The sequence below is a fragment of the Delphinapterus leucas genome, chromosome 2 (genome assembly GCF_059928025.1).
Source record: "Delphinapterus leucas isolate spDelLeu-1000000601 "Yukka" chromosome 2, BTC_Dleu_Yukka2, whole genome shotgun sequence".
Classification (NCBI taxonomy): Eukaryota; Metazoa; Chordata; class Mammalia; order Artiodactyla; family Monodontidae; genus Delphinapterus; species Delphinapterus leucas.
The window spans coordinates 48348043-48364791 of record NC_143130.1 but is presented as its reverse complement, the minus strand read 5'-3'; the positions used below and the strand labels follow the sequence as shown (position 1 = coordinate 48364791).

Genomic DNA, 16749 nt, shown 5'->3' with positions numbered 1-16749 from the left:
AGCCAGGATAATTGGAAAGTAAACACAGAAGAGCTCTTATTAGGGGTAAAGTCCAGTTGACATGGGTTGTATGCCAGGAGGAAGGCTCAGCAACCCAGAGTGAACACCTGGCCTGAGAGAAGCCATCATTTCCAGAATGTTCAGTTTTACCAGGTCTAATGTTCATGCCTGAATGCAGGAGACTGCTGCGGCCCCAGAGCAAGGAGAAAAATGGGTGTAGCAAATATTTAGGTGGAAGGTCTAGGGAGTTTTGGTTCGAGGCTGTTATATAATCTGTTCTCCCCACAGTTCAAACACTGGCTCTTTCAGATCTCAGATCAAGCATCGCTTCCTTAGCAAGCCTGACCCTAACCCTAACCCAGAACCTGACCCTCTAGTATGAAGCTGCATTTCTGCACCATAATCTCTTGTCACACCTGACATTCAGCGTGGCCTTGATGATCAAAATTATCTCATCAGTTTGTTTACTTGGTCTCCCCAATCCACCTCCCACCCCCCACAATAATTAAGTCCTCTGAGGAGATGGGGCTGTATTTGCCTGGTCCACATCTGCAACTTCAGCACAATACCTGGCCTTAGTAGCAGAAGGAAGGAAGGAAGAGAGGGAGGAAGGGAGGGAGGAAGGAACAAACGAACTCAGACGGCAAGTCCTCTACTACTATCATGACTAAATATTTCCCAGAACGCCAAGCCTGCCTAGAGACCAGTATATTCCATCAACCCGAAAAGTCTCACAAGGCGTAAGCTCTTTAATACATGTTTAATCATTAATTAAATAACACTGGGCAATATATTTATTGCTCTGTGATAGGATGTGTGAGCAGTTTCATGTATCGTATACAGAGCATTAAATCAGTCCTGACACAGCCTCATTAGAGACCTGGGTGTCACCATGCTGAGGGTGGAGCATGTTTTACCTGCCTGCCCTTCCCCTCTGGTTTTCCCCATTCATTTCATAATGGAATGATTCACTCCTCTTATCAACTTTATAAAATCACAGTCTGCAGGTTGACGATGAAACCCACCATTCATCTCTGAAACCCTCAACCAAGAACTGAAAGATCCTAGAACTGGGCATGACCTCAAAAGCCTACAAACCCAGGCCCTTTCCTCTCTTCCCATCAATGTTTGGATTTCAGTCATCTAAGATGCTCCTCAATCCTGAGGCTCCTGGAGATAGCCAGGGTCCCCTAGCAGGTCAGGACCAAGTAAAGACAACAGGTGAGGCTTCCAAGATGCATTCATGAGGAACTAATTTATGTGCACCTGATCACCTCTGAACTGATCCAAATGTCTGAATCAAATGAGGAAAACTGCTATAAATGAATTAAAATTCATCAGTCACATACACACACACACACCACACACACATGCATACACCAAGCACCAAGCCTTTCCTTGCCTGAGAAAGGCTTTTAAGGAGGGATAAATTAGGAGCTTGGGATTAACATTTACACACCACTATATATAAAACAAATAACCAACAAGGACCTACTGTATAACACAGAGAACGGTACTCAATATTTTGTAATAACCTATTAAGGAAAAGAATTGATACATGTATATGTATCACTGAATCACTTTGCTGTACACCTGAGACTAACACAGCATTGTAAATCAACTATATTTCAATTTATAAAATAAAATTTAGTTCAAAACAGAACTGTTAAATTTTTTTTTAAAGTTTAAAGAGAGGTTTTTAAAATATAGATTATTGGCTATTTCCTACACTCACGTGAGATATGCTTTATTTGAAGAATATATTTCTAAAACTCTCAGTGGTGCATTAAAGTGACATTTGCCCAGATCACAGAACTTTTTGTCTCAAAATACCCAAAGGAATTACTCTCAGAATGCAGTCAGCACAATTAGTGTTTATAAAGCATTCCATTATAGCAGCATCTCTCAAATGAAAAGGTAGAGAACACTATTATCAATATTAAAACCATCTAATCTCTTAAAAAGGTTACATCGATTCTTCCCCCACCACTCTGATTCCATCAATGCCAGGGTCAGATCCATGAGGTGGCCGCTATCATGTAACAGCTTAAATTCATAATTCCCAAATGAACTTTCCTAATTTTCTACACTCTCTCAACCCATGCACTTTGCAACTCATTTACTAGAACATCAGCTAGAAAAAGGCTTGGAGTGATCAGACGCATCCAAACAAATCTTCCCACTGAGCTAAAATACTGCAAATGAGTTTTTCAATACGAAGCAATAGTGAGGTTCTATTAAGATGGGCAAACAGGACACCTTCTAGGTCATTTCAGCTAAAATAAGCCTCCCCACCATCAATGTTATAAAAACAACAGCAACAGCAGCAGCTACTGTAACTACTCCATACATGAGGCATTAGGGGTAACAGACATCACGCACCAACCACTTTAAGTGCATCTGTCGTTTAATCCTCATAACCCTATAAGGTAGGTACTATTAGAAGCCTCATTCACTGACGGGTAAACTAAGGCACAGAAAGTTTAAGTAACTTGCCCAGCAGCACACAGTCAATATGTAGCAGAGCCAAGATTCAGGCCCAACAGCCCAACTCCACGTTCTTGATCTTTATGCAACCTTGTCCCCCAGTCTCTGTCACTTCATCTCCTGCTTCACGGTATCTAGTCTTAAAACACGCAGCATTGCAAAGGGTCCTTCAGCAAAGTTCCAGGAGGCCACACGCTATGAAAGGAACAGAGATAAACAGTGAAGATCTCTCCTGGAGACCTCCACAAGCCTTTGAGGGTCACTTCCTCTCCATCCTTCCAGACTCAGATCGCATTTTCCCTCACATCAGCCTAAAACAGACATCACCTGCCTTTAAAAAAGCCTCTCTGTTCCCAAGAGGGTGCCACTAATAATCTTTTCACAAAGATGGATCTTGACTCTCCAAGGAGATAAGCTTTTTGAAAGTAGGAACCACTTCTAGTTTCTCTATTGCCCCATATAAACAGGAAATCATAGCTAATCGTTCCTTTTTTCTTTCTTTCTTTCTTTCTTTTTTTTGCAATCAGAAATGTAGGCATGTGAACCCAATAAAGACACTGATTAGCTGTCACCTTCCAAAGACAGCCTGCCAAGGTATTCTTTCATCCATATATATTTAGGCAACATTGTCAGGTTTCCCCCAGGAGTGGCTGGGCTTTCATCAAATTATACTGTAAGCACCAAGAAAGTGCTAAATCCAGCCCAATCAATAGAACGTGTACATGACCAATATCCACTTTCTGCTCTCAAGACTTACTTAAAAATGCAAAAGTGAAAAACACCTTAAAAGTGAAAGTAAAAATCTAAAATTAAAAAAAAAAAGGAAGGATGATGTCTCATCTCTAAACAGAACGGCCTCAAGGTGGGTAAAAAGGACCAAATTTGATAAATTTTATTGCTCCCTAAAATGTGTCTCCAGTTAGTTTTTGAAATACTGTCATTTAGTACCAGCTCCTATTCATGCTTCCTGCCCTACTCCTTCTTACTCTTATTCTGGTTGGAAGAAAATATAGAACGAAGCATCAGCAGTGCCGAGGGGCCTGATCTCTGGGGACAAACTCCCATAACACTGTGGGCACTCACTTCCCCAAACCTCTGCAGGCTTACTCATTACCAAGTAGCCAGGCTCCCTCTTTTCCTTGAATATCAGGAATGTATAAAGTACTTATTACATACAAGGCACTCCGCAGGGATTATTATTAATAGTCACAGCACCTCAAGGTAAGGATTTTCATCTCCATTTTACAAATAAATGAACCCAAGCTTTGGAGGTGATGAAGTCCTACAAATGGCAGAGTTGACATTTGAGCCCAGGTTTGTCTGAATTCCAAACCCTGGCTCTTCCCAGTAACTGGGTCATGGTGAGTTAAGGGAGCCACAGAGTGGGGTTCCATAGCCAGCCTACTGGGGTGGAGGTTTCTGAAGTGGTCCCACCCCATGCCTACCTCATCCGACGTGGCCTCCAGGAAGGCTCATGGAGTAGATAGAATCTTGGAAACTTTTCTCTCCTTAATCGTATCAACTAGCAGGCACTGTAGTGCCACTGTATTATTTCCAGACCTCTAACAGAGAAGATGTTTGGCTGGTAAAATCTGATAATAAATACCGGAGACTTTTTAAAAGCTTTAAAATGTTAAAGAAATTCAAAGTATTTTTAATATTCTCATGTCCAAGGATGACTTCTTTTTAAATGACATCTTAGGGCTTCCCTAGTGGTGCAGTGGTTAAGAATCCGCCTGCCAATGCAGGGGACACGGGTTCAAGCCCTGGCCCGGGAAGATCCCACATGCCGCGGAGCAACTAAGCCCGTGAGCCACAACTACTGAGCCTGCACTCTGAGCCCACGTGCTGCAACTACCAAAGCCCATGAGCCTAGAGCCCATGCTCCGCAACAAGAGAAGCCACTGCATGCAATGAGAAGCCCACGAGCCACAACGAAGAGGAGCCCCCGCTCACCGCAACTACAGAAAGCCGGCGTGCAGCAACGAAGACGCAACGCAGCCAAAAATAAATAAATAAAATAAATGACATCTTAAATACAACCAAAAAAGGCCTGTTATCTCACCATCCAATTAACCCTGGCAATATTTTTTCAAGGTATGCCTTTAGGAAATTGTAATTGTGCAGAGAAGCTCACAATGAAAAGTGACTCAGCCTAGACTAGACCATTTCCAAAAAGTAACCACTGGTAAGTTTCTAATGCTCATTTCCAGAACAACAACAACAACTATATATATATATATATATATATATATATACACACACACACACACACACACACACACACATTCATATACTAGCGCATAGTAACAGTATAAATATGTGCGTATGTAAAGGGGTTTTGCTCTATACTGTTTCATACCATGCTTTATCACATAATGTTAAAAGCAACAATAAAACCAATGTTTTATAAATTCTAAGTCAGTTAGCTCTGACTCATAGCCACTACCCAAAAAAACATTTCAAGGCAGGGGCTGGTTTTCCAACTGGCTAGATTCGGAATGTTATTACAAACCAAAAAAACTACCAAAATCACACTGACAAGACATCCAGAACTGGTCAGCAAAATTTGCATTAAAAAAATAGTTTAACCGGGCTTCCCTGGTGGCGCAGTGGTTGAGAGTCCGCCTGCCGATGCAGGGGACACAGGTTCGTACCCCGGTCCGGGAAGATCCCACATGCCGCGGAGCGGCTGGGCCCGTGAGCCATGGCCGCTGAGCCTGCGCGTCCAGAGCCTGTGCTCCGCAACGGGAGGGGCCCCAACAGTGAGAGGCCCGCGTACCACAAAAAACAAAAAAAATAGTTTAACCAAAGCACCAACTTATCTTTCATTATATGTGAATGTCTGTAATGTTTCTTATTGGAATGAATGCAGATGACACTAATAATCATTCTGTTCAAAAGCACAGGACATCAGTTTGCAGGGTGTTGGGGAGTTTACCTTACACCTCTCCACTCCCACTTCCACCACATCAGCTTCATCTGCTGTCACATCCTACGAGGCCACAGTCTCTACGTCCACTAAAGGAGGGTTCTCAGGAGGTATGGCATAAGCAGAATGTCCAGCACAAGTAACTCCAGTTTCTCCAAGACCACGTCAAACAGAACATCAACCTCATCCGTATACTGTGGACCCTTAAAAGATCTCTTTTGATAAATGGGCCTAATGCTCAGAAATAAATAAGTAACAAAAAAGCACCTAGATTTGATCAATTCCACCACAGGAATTTTACTTGGATTTTGAAGTGCCAACATCTGCATGTTACATCAATTTAAAAACACAGAAACACTGTGAGGTAGCTCTCCTGTGAACACTAGGGAATTACGCGTGGTGTTCAGATGGAAGGGACCACCTGCTTTGCTCCGCAAATCTATTACAACAATTACGTGTTTTATGCATCACTTGGGTCAGATAAAGGAGAGAGACCTTTCCAGAATATCCAGCTTCATGTATTCACAATCTTTGGGCATGAAACTGCTCTAAAGCAATATATTTATCAAGACCATGCCAAATCCATGTCCAGAAGAGGGTCTAGCAGGATTCCAGGGCTTCGCCGATGTGAAAGGTGAAAGGTTTCAACTATGCTTTCACCCTGGGAAGGCGCAGAGCAGCCTGCTTCCAACCCCAGGCTGCAGGGAAATTCCTGGAATCTTATTTGGAACAGGTCTTGTAGATTCTCTGGTCTTGTGGTTAAACAGCTTCACTGGGAAGCAAGGCAGAGTGGAATGGTTGAAATAGCACTGGCTGGAATGGAAGAGTAGGAAAAAAACTAAAATTCCATCCAATTGGGTAACCCTGAACAAGTTATCGGGCTTCTCTGAGTCTCACTGTTTTCTTCTATTAAAAGGGGATGACTCCTACCTAGGAGGGTCCCTGACAGGATTAGGGTAAATAAGATAATGCTCCCACCTAACAGAAGCTCAGCAATGGCAGGCAGCTAGCACACTAAACGAAGGAAATCACAGCTGAGCCTGTACGACCTGTAAACTAGGAAAAGCCAAAAACTCCTTCCATTAAAGGAAAAAAACACTATCAATGAAATGGCACATATTGGCGATTGAACCCCAAAACTAAGCAATAAATGAGTGATTTAGGATCTTGAGCACGTGGTGACAAAGCTAGAAATGACACAAGACTGGAAGTTGGAAAGAAAGTAGTTAATAAAGCAACTGAATATTAATCTGTTATTATGACCAGGGCCACGCCTCTGTGTTTAAACTTTTGTGTGTGTGTGTTTTTAAAACATTTAAAACATTTCAGAACAATTCCTCATGTACCTCTTCAGCTCTGCTATGTCTTCTTTTTCAAATATTAACACAGGAAACTTCCTGAAAGCCTTCTTTCTCATTCTTGGCTAAAGCTAAGTATCTCTGTGCCAGCTCACCTGAGATTAAAGAGAGTGAAAGAAATGTCAGAGAAAGTCTACCTGTTTCGACAGGCCTAAAATGCTGAAGACAACTTGTGCCAAGGATTCCTAACAAGATCCAAAACACTAAACTATGTAGAAAGTGCATGACAAATAGAAGAAGACATAAGGAAAATGGGGGTAAAGTGTCTGAGAAGATGGAGATAGTGAATTACGGAGCCTGGTCCAGCAACAGACAAGAAACTACAGGACAAAAAGTAACAGATACAGGGCTTCCCTGGTGGCGCAGTGGTTGAGAGTCCGCCTGCCGATGCAGGGGACACGGGTTCGTGCCCCGGTCCGGGAAGATCCCACATGCTGCGGAGCGGCTGGGCCCGTGAGCCATGGCCGCGGAGCCCGTGCTCCGCAACGGGAGAGGCCACAACAGTGAGAGGCCCGCGTACCACAAAAAAATAATAATAAATAAATAAATAAATAAATAAAAAGTAACAGGTAGATTTTACCTGACAGATTGGACAGATTTTGTTACCAACATATGAGGGTAAAGAAGCTCCCAGCATCTCTGGGCCCCAGGTGGTTCATGAAGGGCCATCAGGAGGTGAAAGGGCTGACCCTAAAGGCATTCCCAAACTACAAACCTAGAAAGCTAAGCTAATTTTATATATTTATATATAATCTTTCACATTAGGCAAGACTATCATAGCAATAATGTTAGCTATTGTTCAGGTAATGCAATGTTCTTTTCCGACATACTACCTAAGTTCTCAGACTAACCCTCAACATCTTTCATAATGCTAAAAATAGTCCTCCTCACAACCAAAAAGTATTACACAATCATTATATTTGTTTGTTTCTAGTTTGCTTTGGGTTTTGCAGGGGAGGAGTGGTTGTTTTGTTTGTTTTTTGTGGGTTTTTTGGGTTTTGCTTCTTGGATCTCTGAACATGGTCACAGTCACACAGATAAAAGTTGATATGGAATTTAAGGGAAAAAAAAAAAGTTCATGAAGAACCTAGGGGTAAGATGGGAATAAAGACACAGACCTACTAGAGAATGGACTTGAGGATATGGGGAGGGGGAAGGGTAAGCTGTGACAAAGCGAGAGAGTGGCATGGACATAGATACACTACCAAACGTAAGGTAGATAGCTAGTGGGAAGCAGCCGCATAGCACAGGGAGGTCAGCTCGGTGCTTTGTGACTGCCTGGAAGGGTGGGATAGGGAGGGTGGGAGGGAGGGAGACGCAAGAGGGAAGAGATATGTGAACATATGTATATGTATAGCTGATTCACTTTGTTATAGAGCAGAAACTAACACGCCATTGTAAAGCAATTATACTCCAATAAAGATTTAAAAAAAAAGTTGAATACTTTCTTTTGGGTTTTCCTGATCAGTTCACAGCTCTCATGAACATTCTCTTTTATTAGCTGACTTTTAATGGACAAAACAGGCTATTCTAAACTTTCAGTTCCTCAAAAGCATCCATCCGTTTCTCAAAACAACCTCTCTGACCCTTCCAAATCTTCTTCCTGGCTGAGGTGCCTGCCCATCTTTCCTGCTAAGCACTGGCAGCCCTGCCCCTGGAGGCGTCCTTCACTACTTAACTCCTACCACCCACTGTGCCTTTATCCTTAACTAACAGCACACTTTATTGTACTCACCTGTCAAGCTGTCTGACTTCCCCTCTAGGCTCTAAGGAGACAGAGCTCTCTGCTTTATTCACAAGGAAAACTCTAGCACATAGCATGCATAATACACAATTAATAGCTTTTGGATAAAAGAACAAATATTTATGTATTTCAGGTACTTTCTAACACATGTTTTAAACAAGCCATCAGCTTAACTTTGAGCACCTAAGAAAACCTGTATCTTCTATACAAATGAATCTTGTAACATCTGTATCGGTAGCAGCTACAAAACAGCCCTGGCCAATCTACATGCTATGTACTATCTACCTATATGTATGCATATGTGTATGCATGCATGCATGCATGTATGTGTATATGTGTGTGTATACGTGTGTGTATGTGTATGTACACATGTGGCCAATCTACATGATATGATTCATTTACCATAAACATGATACACAAATGATAAATGAGTGTTTTTAATAATACAACATGACAAATTAAGAGGAAAGATGGTAAGGCATTTTAACTTGTGACAATAAGATGGGCTCAAAATCTGAAGACCAGCTTTCCGCAAGCCCCTTATCACTCTCCTGCCTGGCCTGCTTTCCACACTGAGGGCCTCCTCCCATGGGCCAGAGCTCAGGCTGTCAAACTCGCAAAGGCCAGAGTGGAGGATTCATCTCCACCCTCTGAAGAAAGTGTAGAAGTAAACCTTTTTCATCTTTTCACGTCAAAGGAATTGGAGTGCGTTGCTATCCTGCCTACTCAGGAGAAATGCCCACATTTCCTCCGCGACCTGCTTCTCACTTACCACACTGCTTGGGAGACAGCATTTTTCAACCGCTGATAGTACGCCCCCACTGCATTATCCAGCTCTGCGATCAGCTGCATTATTCTATCAGTCTACCCAAAGCTCTACCTTGGAGTCATCCACACATTTCAAACTCACAACATCCACGAAACTCACGATTATTCTCTAGAAAACCGTCTTCTCTAGTCCTGACTTGTGTTACTGGCACCAACCTGGGGGCCCAAGACACAAACCTCAGCCCCAAGCAATCTCTCTCTCGCCACCCACATCCACCTGGTCACCTCTGTGACCTCCCAGATCTCTCTCAGATCCTTCCACACCTCTGCTTCCCTACTGTCTTACACTAAGCCCTATAACCTCAGTCCTGAACTATGGTAACATCTTAACTCCTCTCTTGACAACTCACTGCCAGAATTAGGGCATCTAACTCTGTTCACCTGTAACATCGCAGAGCAAGTTTTCCGTTCCTAGTCTGTAGGGATCACATCTGGCTGATCACCACTGCATTTCCTCCGAGTGCCTAACATGAATGCTTAGCACAACCAAGCGAGCAAAAATGACCACATGAATGAATGAACGCACGAGTGAGACAGCCAGTACTCTCAGAATTGCATTCTACTGCTTGCCATAACTCAGATTAATGTTTGTCTAAGTATTTGTCTCTGGAAAAGAAGTAAATGAGGTAGGAGACAGATGGGCCCCTGGGCCGGACAGCTGATGTTTGTTAAGTGGAGTAAAACTGAAGCTTTGTTCTTACCCAGACACTCCAAGGACAAAGCTAGTGGCAGAAGCTGAGCTCTGCTGAAGTAAAGAGATGAGATGACCACTCCTGAGGTCAAGGGAAACTTCCCTGTCTACACACGCACAGGAAGCCTCCTTGGGGTTCAAAAACGGAGGAGCACCACCCCATAGTGAGTGTGGACATGCACCCACAGGCCTCTGCAGTGAAATCCATCTTAGCAAAACGATGTGCACATTGGGGCTTCCCTGGTGGCGCAGTGGTTAAGAATCCGTCTGCCAATGCAGGGGACACGGGTTCGAGCCCTGGTCCGGGAAGATCCCACATACGGTGAAGCAACTAAGCCCGTGGGCCACAACTACTGAGCCTGCACTCTAGAGCCCACGAGTCACAACTACTGAGCCCAAGTGCCACAACTACTGAAGCCTGCACGCCTAGAGCCGGTGCTCCACAACAAGAGAAGCCACCTCAATGAGAAGCCCGTGTACCGCAACGAAGAGTAGCCCCCAGTCGCCGCAACTAGAGAAAAGCCCATGCGCAGCAACGAAGACCCAACACAGCCAAAAATAAAATAAATTTATATATTACAAAATAAAAAAAAAGATGTGCACACATGTTGGGGAGGGTCCTAGAACAAGTCAGATGTGGGAAAGGAAACAAAATAATTGCCCAAAGGTAAACAAAGACCTGAAAGAACTGTCCTATATAAGGGATTTAAATCACCTCTTTACTGCTCTCCTCCTCATTAGAGAGGACGCCCATACCCTTCCTCTCTGGGTGTATATTTCTGCCTTGCTTCTAACTTAAATAAATAAACTGTTTCTCTGTGTGCTCTCCCATACATTATGCTGTGTCTCTAATAATAAACTTTGCACCTGTTTTTACAGTTTATGCCTCCTTGAAACATTCTTGCTTTCAATGGGGGTAAGAGCCAGGGCCACTTTGCTTCTAGGTGGTCTGGTGGCTAGGATTCCTGGTTTTCATCCAGGCTACCCAGGTCCAGGTCCTGGGCAGGAAACTAAGATCTCTCTTCAGGACAGCTCACTGCTGTCTCTCCGAGATCATAAAGAATTAGTAATCTGAAGCTCACACCCAAAAGCAAACCATCATTCTACACAGACACATGTACTCATATCTACAGCTATATATTCTTTACATGCTGCCTAGCAAGATGGAGCTATCCCATGATAAAACGTACAGAATTGTGGAGAATGATTTTTTTCAGAAAGAAAAGAAAACTGAAAATGCAAAGTACAGTTCTTCTAGATACCTTCCAGGACATGATGAACAAACACACCATCATCTTCAAGTCCTCTGTGGCCTGGGGAGGGGGGTTGGCCTTTAGAAGAGAGGTCCCTGTGCTAATATCCTGATCAAATCCTAGTATTCCGAAACAAGGCCACCTTCCACAATCATCCCCTGGGGAAATCCATGTAAGCCCATCATCATGCTGGGGAAAGAGGTGCTCCATGTTATGTAATCATATATACACAATCATATCCATTTACTTATGAAATTCTCAAAATTTGCACTTGGAGTGAATGACAGTAACATTCTTCCTCTCTCATCTGGCAATCTGTCCCTAAAGAAAAACTTGCTAACCCCAAGTGGTCAGCAAATTCCATGGGCCATTCCAAGCAGTTCCAGGCCTGCCTTCCAGACCTCTCCCACAAGGCCAACACAAAACAACAACAGTGATGGAAACTCTCCCAGACCTTCCCAGAGAGGGAAGATGGGCGGTGGAACCACACTGCCTGTGCCTGAATCCTGGCTGAACTGCTTTCCAATCACGTGACCTGGGACAACACCTTTGTCTCTCTGTGCCTTAGTTTTCTCACATTTAAATGGAGTGATCTTCATGTCCATCTCAAAAGTGGACAGGACCTCAGGAAAAGGCAACAATTAACAGAAAGGCAGATTAGAAATAGCCCAAGGGGAAAAAAACAGGTAAACAACAAGGTCCTACTGTATAGCACAGGGAGCTATACTCAATATCCTGTAATAAACCATAATGGAAAAGAATATGAAAAAGAATATGTATATATATGTACAACTGAATCACTCTGCTATACATCAGAAACTAACACAGCATTGTAAATCAATTAAAAAAAAAGGAAGAGCCTAAGTAAATAAATAAATAAATTATTGGAGTGATAACAGCTCTCTCTCTGGGGTTGTAATGATGATTAAAAGAGTTAATATTTCTTAATTACAATGCCTAGCACCATCTAAGTGCTCCATAAATGTCAGTGATAGTAAGGTAAGTTATACTACAATAATAATATATTAGCCTTAGTACCAATCTTACTCCTCTCCTTTCATCTTCCCAAGGGATTCTATGCCCTACTAGTTCTCTTAAACACTACAAGCAACGGTTCTCAAACTTTATAGCATACACCGGAATCATCTGGAAGGCTTCTTAAAACACAGATTACTGTGCCAGAGACACAGAGCTTCTGATTCAGAGGGCCTGGGATGGGGCCTGAGAACACACATTTTTAACAAGTTAATCTCAGGTGCATGGGTGCTGCTTGGTTTGGAAAGACACGTGGAAAGATACTAAGGGGCCTCCCTGCATCAGTGGAGGACAGTGTGTGGGTCCAAACCTCCAAGGCTTTCTATGGCCCTCCTAGACTGCCCTTCCCGGACTCTTCTATCTCAGTATCTCCACCCACAATTCCCAACTCAGTTCAAGCATCAAGACCTCTGTGCTGGCACCAACACTGTACTATCATCAATGAAATCAGCTCCAAGAGACCAGGTGCTCCCTGGCAATCAGAACCTGGCCTTACTCAGTGCATGGGACATAGAAAACCCTCGATAAACAGTGCCATAGAATGAAAGCTGGGACAGCCAACAGTCGAAGGCATCCCTGGAGAACCAACCAAACTGGAAGGTCTTAGACATCATCAGGGGCCTTCCTCTCAGAACTGTTCACTGGACGTGAAGTGCCCTGAGACCCCAATGAGCCCAGGATCTCCTCCGCCCCAGTCGGCAGCTTTTCTGCTCAGTGGACCATTGGTCCTTTGCCTCCAACCACAACTGTCGCTCCCACTCTTTGAAGGTAACGGAGCTTCATTTTCTGGACTCTCACTGGCACGGGCCCCAACGAGTGCTACAAGCTGCTGGGAAATGCTGAGTGTTCTCAGAGAGAAGGTTACAATCAGGAAGCTTTTTTTTTTTTTTTTTTAGGAAGCATTCTTATGTACGCGTTTCTGGTAAATGACCCAAAAAGATCTCTGCAGAAAGAGATAGCAATCTCCAGCAAATGCCTACAATTTCTTTTTCCATTCTAAATTCACTTTCATAGCTAATTTTGTATTATTTTTCTTAACAAGGATCCCCATATTGTTTACCTTTCAGGTCTCACAAAATCTGGATCTTCCCGTTTCACACCTCATGCATACACTGCTCCTTGGCCCTTCGGCTCTTCTGTGAATTTCTCTAAATCATTACACACCCTGCCCCTTCATTAAAGCATCTTAACCAAGTCAAGCACACTTTTATAAACACCTGCTAGGCAGGATTTCAAATGCTTTTAGAAAGAAGTTCAAGGTGTCTTGTCGATTTCTCTGTCAAATGAAGATAGAGGGAAAAACAAATGTGCCAAGCACGATCCAGGCAGAATATCTACCTGATCCTCCCAACAGAGGCAAAAAGCCTTTCTTCAACAAAAAACACTTTCTTCAACACCTAAAGATAATTTCAATATGAAACCCCTCAATTTTTGTGTGTAATTACCAACAGTTATAAGGAAGGTTTTAAGAGAGCAAGTGTTCTCCATGTCAGGAAATATTATTTAAAATTCTAAGTACTATTTTCATTCTCATCCTACACAGTATAATAATTTTAATTTGAAAATCAATTGTGTGGTTTACATGCACTTAAAGAAACCATCAGTTGAGCTGTTATGGATCATTTACTCAAAAGACTAAACTGGAATTTTAGGATTCCTTCCTAAATAAGCACGTTGACATACTTACACTTCTAGAGATAGATTTAAGGAAAACTATATATATCTTTTAAAATAAATATTCATGATTATAGATTTATACACACACACAAAGTCTTTTCTAGGTGACAAAGGTGGCCTCTATTCACCCGTAAGCTATAAAAGGAAATTAAGATGAAATACGTTAAAGCACATGAATAAGAAAATTAGCTGATACTTCAGCATATGAATAATATGAATATTAGTTGATACTTCAATGTGTAATACACAAGGAATACATATAAAGTTTTACTAATTTGCCCAACTTGGCTATATTAGGTCCTTAAAAATATGTTAAGGAAGATACATAATAAATTTTATATTTTTTAAAATAGCTGTCCATCTTCTTGTCCCAGATTGGTTTCAGTTTAACAAGGAGAATGAAAACAAACAATGCTCGTTTTATTCATGGTGGTTACTTTAACTCTCAGGATGTGGATTGTTTTGTGAACATAAATTTGAAGTATTATTTCCATTAAAGCTGCAGATTTACACTATCTGTCTCACAGTAACTTAGAATAGTGAAAAAGCATGGGTTCTGCACTCAGAAATACACACACTCAACTCCCAGGTCCACCAGTTACTGTGAACAAATTCCTGGATTCTTCCCTGCCTCAGTTTCTCATCTGTACAGAGGAAGTAACACCTACTTTGTATATTTTATGCAAGTTTTTAAGTAAAGTGACCAGCATGGTGCTTGGCACAGAGTTGATTCTTACCAACCTTAGTTTAAGGATGGTTTTGGATAATCCTTGTCACTCTGGATGAGAGACCAGGCTAATGATAAATATTCTCCAAAGATTTTCATTTTCCCTACATTTAAAATGCTTATTACCAGAGATCAAAGAGGTACCGTAAAGACAAAAGCACCATGTGCCACTGCTCTCTTTCTAAACACCCCCTTTGAGAAACGACTGCCCTAAAATTCCCTTTTGTATCCATACCTGTGCTACCACACAGCACACCAGCCTGGCCCTCACAGAGATCCCCCCCTTAACAGGCGTGCAACAAATATCAGTTAAATTGAAATGCTGCTGACCCAAGCAAAAACTGAATGCTAATGGAAATCGCAATCCATAGACCTGTTTGTGATTCGGTGTGTCGATGAAACAGGTTTTCTAGAGTCCCCAGGTTCACCGGGAGACTGTTTGGTAACTTTACGTTCCCGATGCCGATGGAACTTCTAGAACAGACTCAGGTAAGCACCTAGACACGGGTGAAACCTTCACACAGCGCGCATATGTTCATTCAGACATTCTAATCCACTTCATGGAAACCCAGCCATATTTAAAAGCCATCAACGCACCATTTGCTTAACAAATGGGCAGTGCACTGGGGAACTCATTGCGGAAGCAATTGCCTCTCAAGGTCGCCACAACCATCACGATATATATATATACTTTTTAATGTGACAAGACACTCTGGAACCTACACAATTATCAGAAGGCTTTCAACTCTCGTGGGGGGGTGAGCAAATGTCCGCGCAAGGAACCGAAGCGGACTCTCCGGGTCTCCACGAAGGGAGCGCATCCAATCCCCCCCAAGTGAGGGACTGACCTCTGCACAAAGAGTCCCGGAGGTGGCAGTGACAAACTCCGCTGCGACCCAAGGAGACCTAATGAAGGTCCTTTAAAATGCAAAGAAATCCTAGGGCAGGCTGCCCTCCCCCGGTGCGCCCTCCAGCACTCCGGTCCTCGACATACCTTTCTTACTGAACCGGCAGCTCCGGAGTTAGCAGCTCCACTGAATTCCCTTCCCGGTCGCTCAGGTTCCCCAAGTCCCCGGTTCTGTTGGCAGCGGACACCCCTTCACCCGCCAAAGAAGAGAGCCACCGGCGACCCAGTGCTCCGCCCGCGCTCGCGGCCAGGTGAACCCCGCACCGCCCTCACCTGTCCGAGGCCGCCTCCCAGGGGATGCAGAGAGGCCGGCGCACGCCGCTCAACTGCGCGGGCCCCGCCACCGCCGCTGCCGTAGCCGCTTGCACGCGCCAGGAGCCGCCGAGACGCGGCAAGAGCGGGCGCATCTCCTGAGGCAGCCAGACTTCCTCGGCCCCGCCTCTTACCGGCCACGCCTCCAGCTACCCCGAGAGCCTGCCCAGCCTCCAGGCGGAGGAGGCGGCCGCGCGTCACCTTGGCGCCCCCTCCCACCCGACCCGGCCCTGACGCCGCAGCGGGAAGCTCCGGCGGCTGCTGAGAGAAGGGGCCGCCGCTGGATTCCGGGTAATGGCTGGGTGAAGAGAAAGAGGTTACCCGCAACTCCTTCGTCTGGGTTGAGTCACAGGAAAAGGAAGATGTGTCCAAAAAGTCTGGCAGTGACTGAAAGAGTTGAGTTTCTTCACGATTTAGTTCAGAGTAAGAACAAAGTGTGGATAAGTGTGGTTGGCACTCAAGAGGACAAGTGCGGCTGGCAAAGTTGTAATTGCTTAATTAATCACTTGTCTTCGCTATTGCGCAGAGGCGCGCACCTTGTTCCCTTCGCTCCCTAAAGGATCAATGGGAAGGGAACAGCCTCCGTTTTTACCACCCTGACCCTGGCAAGAGGTACCAGAGGCAGGCAAGCCATGAAACCTGTGCCACGTGCGCGCGATTGTGGGTGAAACCCCGTTTCTGAGCCTAAGTTCCTCATTTCTAAAGATTAGGTGACATTCGTGCCCAGCGAGCTGCCGGAACACTCAAAGAGTCTCTTAAAGAGAGACTAAGTGCGATGACTAAGGCATTCAGTAAACA

General features: G+C 43.8%; 1 protein-coding gene across 2 annotated transcripts in view; it reads right to left on the bottom strand.

Annotated features, from left to right (window-relative positions):
• Window positions 1-16055, bottom strand: part of MCTP2 (multiple C2 and transmembrane domain containing 2) — a 250502-nt gene extending 234447 nt beyond the window's left edge. The window contains exon 1 of one of the 2 annotated variants that reach the window (XM_022598922.3): window positions 15913-16055. The gene's annotated coding sequence lies outside the window, so the exon portion shown is untranslated. The other variant, XM_022598920.3, reaches the window with a different exon arrangement.
• Between the last annotated feature and the right edge of the window lie 694 nt (window positions 16056-16749).